This window comes from Panonychus citri, unplaced genomic scaffold, assembly GCF_014898815.1.
Source record: "Panonychus citri isolate SS breed McGregor unplaced genomic scaffold, ASM1489881v1 Contig00003, whole genome shotgun sequence".
Taxonomy (NCBI): Eukaryota; Metazoa; Arthropoda; class Arachnida; order Trombidiformes; family Tetranychidae; genus Panonychus; species Panonychus citri.
The window spans coordinates 246,812-253,212 of NW_026515408.1; the positions used below are offsets into that span (position 1 = coordinate 246,812).

General features: G+C 31.8%; 2 long non-coding RNA genes across 2 annotated transcripts; one reads left to right on the forward strand and one right to left on the reverse strand.

Moving 5' to 3' along the window:
- The first annotated feature begins 487 nt into the window (after positions 1 to 487).
- On the forward strand, positions 488 to 934 carry LOC128387868 (uncharacterized). Its single transcript, XR_008325186.1, has 2 exons — positions 488 to 556; positions 629 to 934. It is a non-coding gene; the product is annotated as an uncharacterized LOC128387868 (long non-coding RNA).
- Positions 935 to 3,812: 2,878 nt separating this feature from the next.
- On the reverse strand, positions 3,813 to 5,106 carry LOC128387875 (uncharacterized). The gene is made up of 3 exons (XR_008325191.1): positions 5,032 to 5,106; positions 4,760 to 4,968; positions 3,813 to 4,699 (listed from the first exon to the last, which is right to left on the reverse strand). It is a non-coding gene; the product is annotated as an uncharacterized LOC128387875 (long non-coding RNA).
- Positions 5,107 to 6,401: the final 1,295 nt, after the last annotated feature.

A 6,401-nucleotide genomic window follows, 5' to 3' on the forward strand; every position in this document is an offset into this window, starting at 1 on the left:
TGTTTTTAGTATAACTTTGAATCAGCTATAATCTCAGCTAGAACACACAATTTTTCGAGGTAAAAACAATTCAGACATTTCTAAGTATTGTACTTACGGAGATATTAGTTCTCGAAGATCAAAGGCCACTCTCATTCCGGTAAAACTGTTGATCAAATGGAAAGTGCTCGATCCACAATATTGGGTAGTCAAGTAAGTTCAGATCATTCTCGACACAGAGACAAGACAATCATTTATCCAATACAACGGATTATGACCAGGACATTTCACCAAAACATTTTTCTGTGTCTGAAAATGTCAAAATAAATGGTTGTCGATAAAAATTTATCGTTTCTGAGAAAAGGGACCTGAAGTTTAAACTTCGAACTTCTCGAAAACTACTGATCAGACCAGAAAGATAAACATATTTAGACTTTATATTTTTGGCCCTACAAATACACAAAGTCTCAACTCTTAACTAAAAAGTCTAATTTTTTGCAGAGTGTCCTTAGCTCGTAAACTGAATGCTTCCTGTTACGTTGAATGTTCAGCTAAAAGTCTTGTTGGAATAGAAAATGTAATTTATTTTATTATTTATTCATATGTACAATTTGATCTCAATTGACATTTTTTATCATCCAATCTCCAGGTAATTATGGAAGCTATCAAAGCTGGAATTGGTGACGAGGACAAGAAACAACGATGCATAATTATCTAAATTTACATGACGATTTATAATTACCGATCAATCGAAAGGATTCCAGAAAATACAACGAAACTTTGAAGCTCAGTTTTTCAGCTGAAATCATTTGCTGATATTTTTTTGATTCTCTTGAACAAAAAGATATTTTCATTAATCACTTTTATCGTTTATTCAAATATCATATCAATCAACATCTATTATCTTCATGAATCAATTTTTCAATTTTATCAAAGATTAAAAAACTCTTTGACTTGAATGGATTTATTAATGGATTATTTTCCTAAACAAATAAGATTTATCTTAATTGTCCAGACAATTATGTATATCGGAAACCATTTTTATCTTTTACATTTTGTATTGTATCACTAAATGATTTTTAAAGAACTAACTTCATCTTTATGAGGAGAAAGGCTTTGGAAGATAACTTTGAATTAATCATTTGAGACATTTATTGGTTCAATTAACTAGTGAATAGACACTTTAAAGTTTAAAAACTAAAGTGCAGAATTTTCGCTTGTCGTTACATGTAATAAGAAAAACCGAATATTGAACAATCAATTGATTGAAGAAAAATTGAATTCTTTTCATTAACAACGAAAAAAGCTCCGAATGAATTTGTTTTCGGTCTTCAAATGATTCGCAACATCTTCGTTCAATGTATATCGTGTATATGATCCAATCCAGGTCGTGCGATTCCATATTCGATCATCGCGAAACAAGTAAAAGGATATTCGACGACCTGACGATTGACAGAATTTATCGATTATCTCAATAGTATTTGCATCTCCCCAATTCTTTATATTCAAGACTAATAGAGTTAAATTGGGCAACATTTTGATTATCTCGATCAAATCCTCATTAGTTATTAAAATATTTCTCAGGAGATAAATGCACAGGTTTGTACAATTAGGAAACTTGACCATAATACTTTTAATCAGCTTAAACGATCCGACAGGCAAGTTTTGATGCTGAATGATAAATAAGAATTCGCAATTAAGGTTAATTCATAAAATACCACAGAAAACTTACTATTCCTTCAATATTAAACGCACAATCTTGGATATTCGGTAAGTATTAGAAACTTCGAAAATTTCATCTTCACCTCTCACTGGTCGAATGCTAAAAGAAACACATCGCAAATTTGGAAAACGAGATAAGAACTGGAAGGCCAATGTTTTTGTCGATATATTTTCAAAATAGATCTGTTTCAGGTTCATGTTTTTCGGTAAAGGCCAAAGACGAGGTTCAACTAAGTAAGAAAAAAGTCATTAGTATACCAAATGATTTCAGATAGTAACAAATAAATTAATGTAATTACTTGGTGGCTCTCTCAGACGCAGAACTTCAAGATTTGGCATTTGTTTCAAGTAGTAACACAGTAGATAGATTTCTTTGAGCATGAAATCATAATCTTTATCTTCCTCATCGTCGTCGTATCCTTCAATTGAACCTTCAAAATATTTCACATTCTGACCAAATTTCAAGAAATAACTGCCAAGAAAAGGTCGATACAATGAATCAAGATATTCGAGGCTACCACAGTGCTTAACAATATCGTCGATGTCGACGTGACAGCAAAAGTCTATAGTCATAGGACCCGCGGAAAGACACGGAGCTTCACAAATGAGTACAGTCAAAGGTTTCGAAGTTGACAATACATTGACCAACATTTTACAGGTACACGTGGTTTCGAGCGAACCATCTTTCGTGAAAAACTGCGAGTTCGGTGGAAAAATTGATTAGAAAAGATTTTTTCTTCTTGATAAATGGCTTCACTTTGAGATTTGGAAACATTTGAGCGACATTTACTCTCTCCATCAATCCAACATCGTTCGTGTAAAGATGATTGGGAGATGCTGCAAGGTCAGATTCGAGATAAATTCATAAGACAGTGAGTCCGACCAGTGGATTCGCCGTTGACAAAACATTGACCATCATTTTACAAGTGCATGTTTCATACAGCTCCTGACTTAGGGTTAAAAACTGGAAAAGTTTAAATTGGAAATACATGTAAATTGATGAAACTGAGAGACATTTACTCTCTCCATTAATCCAACATCATCCGTAACCATATGATTATAAGATGAGAAATAGGTAAATGGTAAATTGGATTCATTCGCGACTTAATTAATTAGAAGAATGATTCAAAAGAGTAACAGAATTAAATATCCTTTCCAATGATCGAAATGCGTTTGACTTACCATGTAAATGTCGAATTTTTTTCAGTCGCCGTTTCACCAAAATGTTTCATTGTTTACAAACTGACCAATCAAGTTGAAAACGATGAAAACAAGAATTTAATCTCATTTCTAAATAAAAAAAGCAAAAAAGTTCTCTTACCTGTTGACAGATTCAAAAGCTGTTCAAGATTCGAAAAAAAAATCAAATTTATACGATAAACAATTATATGGTAATTTACCCAATTCCATTGTAACAAATGTAACTATTTCTAGAAAACAAATGAAATATTGAAGTCTTCAATGCGAAGAGAATATTTTAATCACCAATTAAGTTTCTGTTTAATTGTAATTGATTTAACTTGTTTTCGTTTCTTAGGTTTATTTCATCCAGTTAATCAACAATCTGCAGAAATTGGATGAAACTGCGGTCAGATTATCTCGAATAATCAATCTTATTCAACTTATCGATAAGAGATTGAATAAGACTTTTCCTTTTCTAGATGCAAAATTGAATCAATAGATGAACAATAAAGCACAATTATCTAAATTCACTTTACGATTTATAATTACCGACCAATCGAAAGGATACCAGAAATAACGAAGCTTCGAAGCTCAGTTTTCAGCTAAAATCATTCGGAGATATTTTTTTATTCTCTTGAATTGATGATTAAATAATATTCTTATTTATCAAAGATTAAAAAAGTTTTTATTGCTCAAATAAATGATTTGAAACATTTACATGTATTGATTCAAGTAACTAGTAAACAAAACACTTGACAATTAGAAACCGAATCGTCTTGACAATCTAAAGTTAATAGCAACAGCAGGAGAGAGCGAGAGATGACTGGATCGCGCTTTGAAAAGTTTAAAAAGCTAATATCAAGATCGAAAACGATACAAGATTATTGGGCCTCAAGATAATTTTCACTGTTCGTTACATTCAATGAGAAAAACCCAATGTTGAACAATCAATTGATTTAAGATAAATTCAATTCATTTTTTTCGCAACAAAAAAAGTTCCGAATGAATTTGTTGCCGGTCTTCAAATGATTCGCAACATCTTCGTTCAATGCGTATCGTGTATATAAACCAGTTCTAAGTGTGCAATTTCCATGTGCGAAGCAAGTAAAAGGATATTCAACGACCTGTTGATTGACAGAATTTATCAATTGTATCATTGTTGTACATTTAGTATTTGCATCCCCCACGTTTTAAATATCCAAGATAAAAAAGAGTTAAATTCGGCAGAATTTTGATCAAATCCTCATTAGTTATCGAAAACCTTTCCATGAACTGAATGCAAACGTTTGTACAATTAAGGAACTTGATCATAATACTTTTAATTAGATTCAAGGGTCTGAAAGGTAATTTCTGGTCTCTGTAGCTGGATGAGTAACAAAATTTGAATTTAAGGTTATACTGAGTAAAAAAGTTGAAGTGATTAGAAATTCGAGCTTAATTAATACGAATTTCAATAAACGTACTTTTGTAAGAATTCATTATCGATCTTTAAAGGACTCGCAACATCTTCGTTCAATGCAAAGCAAGTATAAGAGCGAGTCCGTCTTGGATCACTTCGGCCATCGCCATACAAGATAAAATTTATTCTTCGACCGACTGATTTACAGAACTTATCGAGTGTCTCAATAGTATTTGCATCTCCACAATTCTTCCTATTCAAGACAATAAGAGTTAAATTCGGCAAAATTTTGATTATCTCGATAAGATCTTCTTTAGTTATCGTCCGTACGAAATCGCTGTACAGGTTTGTACAATTAGGGAACTTGACCAAAATACTTTTAATTGGATTCAGTAATCCGGCGGGTGAGTCTTGATGCTGAATGATAAATGTAATTAAAATTAGAATAATAAAAATAAATAAAGATGAAAAACTTACATCGTTTATGTCCAAAACTACATCTTGAACATTCAGATGCGTATACGAATCAGAAAAACCTTTATCCTTGACTTAACGAATATCCAAACGGATAGTTTGTAAATCAGGGAACAAAGGTAAGAACTGGAAGACTGGCGATCTCAATGACATGTCTTCGAATCGAATCTCTTTCAGTTTCATTTTTGGTAAAGGCCAAAGACGAGGTTCAACTGATGGCGAAAAAAACGATTAGTATAGATGATCAATAACTTATTTGATATTAATATATTTACTTAGTGGTTTTCCCAGATTCAGAACTTCAAGATTTGGCATTTGCTTCAAGTAGCGACATAGTAAACTTATTTCTTCCTCCATGGAATCATAATCCACATCTTCATCTTCATCTTCATCTTCCTCATCATCGATGCACCATATGATATGACCGTCAAAGTGTTTCAAATTTTGTCCGAATTTATATTTAAAGAAATAACTTTCAAGAAAATCTTCATCCAATATATTCATATACTCGAGACTGCCACAGTGTTTAACAATCTCATCGACATGGACTTGACCAGAGTGTTGGACTATATTGCTGGAACAACATTGAGTTTCACACATAAATCCAACCAGGGGGTTCGCTGTTGATGACAAAATATTGACCATCATTTTACCAGTACATTTGTCACCATGAATAGGACTCAGGGATAAAAACTGGAAAAGTTTAAATTGGAAATAAATTGATAAGTCATTTTGTCTCTTATCCCTAAGCAATGATCTCACCTTGAGGTTCGGTAAAAACTGAGAGACATTAACTCTCTCCATTAATCCAACATCATCCGTGTAGATGTGATTGTCAGATGAAAAACGGACACAAGATAAAAAGGCTTCACTAGCGACTTGATAAGAAAAATGATGAACAAGAAAAAAAGAATTAATCTAACCTTTCCAATGATCGAAATGAACTTGACTTACCATGTAAATGTCGAATTTTTTTCAATCTCTGTTTCACCAAAAAGTTCCATTGTTTACAAACTGACCAATCAAGTAAAACGATGAAGATGAAAACAAGATTTTAATCCCATTTCTAAATAGAAAAAGCAACAAAATAATACGAAATAATAATACGAAAAGGGAAAATGAGCCTTACCAAAGGCTTGAAAAAAAAATATATTGATGGCTATAATGAAGTCGTAATAGACAATGTGGAAAGAAAAAATTAATGATTTATTTTTAATTAGATGAATGAAAAGATCAAATTGTTAATAATTATTAATTGTTAATAAGGTTATAATAATAAGAATTATTATAAGCGGTAGTGTGAACCGCAAACGGTTAATTTGAATTAACTGGGCTCAATATGAGACACTGTTGAACAGAATCTGTTAAATAAAGTTACTGTTGTTACATTTTAATCATCACCAATTTAGTTTCTGTTCAATTGCTATTGATTTAACTTTTTTCGTTTCTTTGGTTAATCTGATCCAGTTAAACAAAAGTCTGTGGAACATGGATAAAGAAACTGCGGTCAGATTATCTTTTTGTAAATCGCAATGAAATTACTTTATTATTATCAACTTACCATGTAAATGTCGAATTTTATTCAGTCTTCATTTCGCAAAAATGTTCCATTGTTTACAAACTGATCAATTATAAAATATGAGTT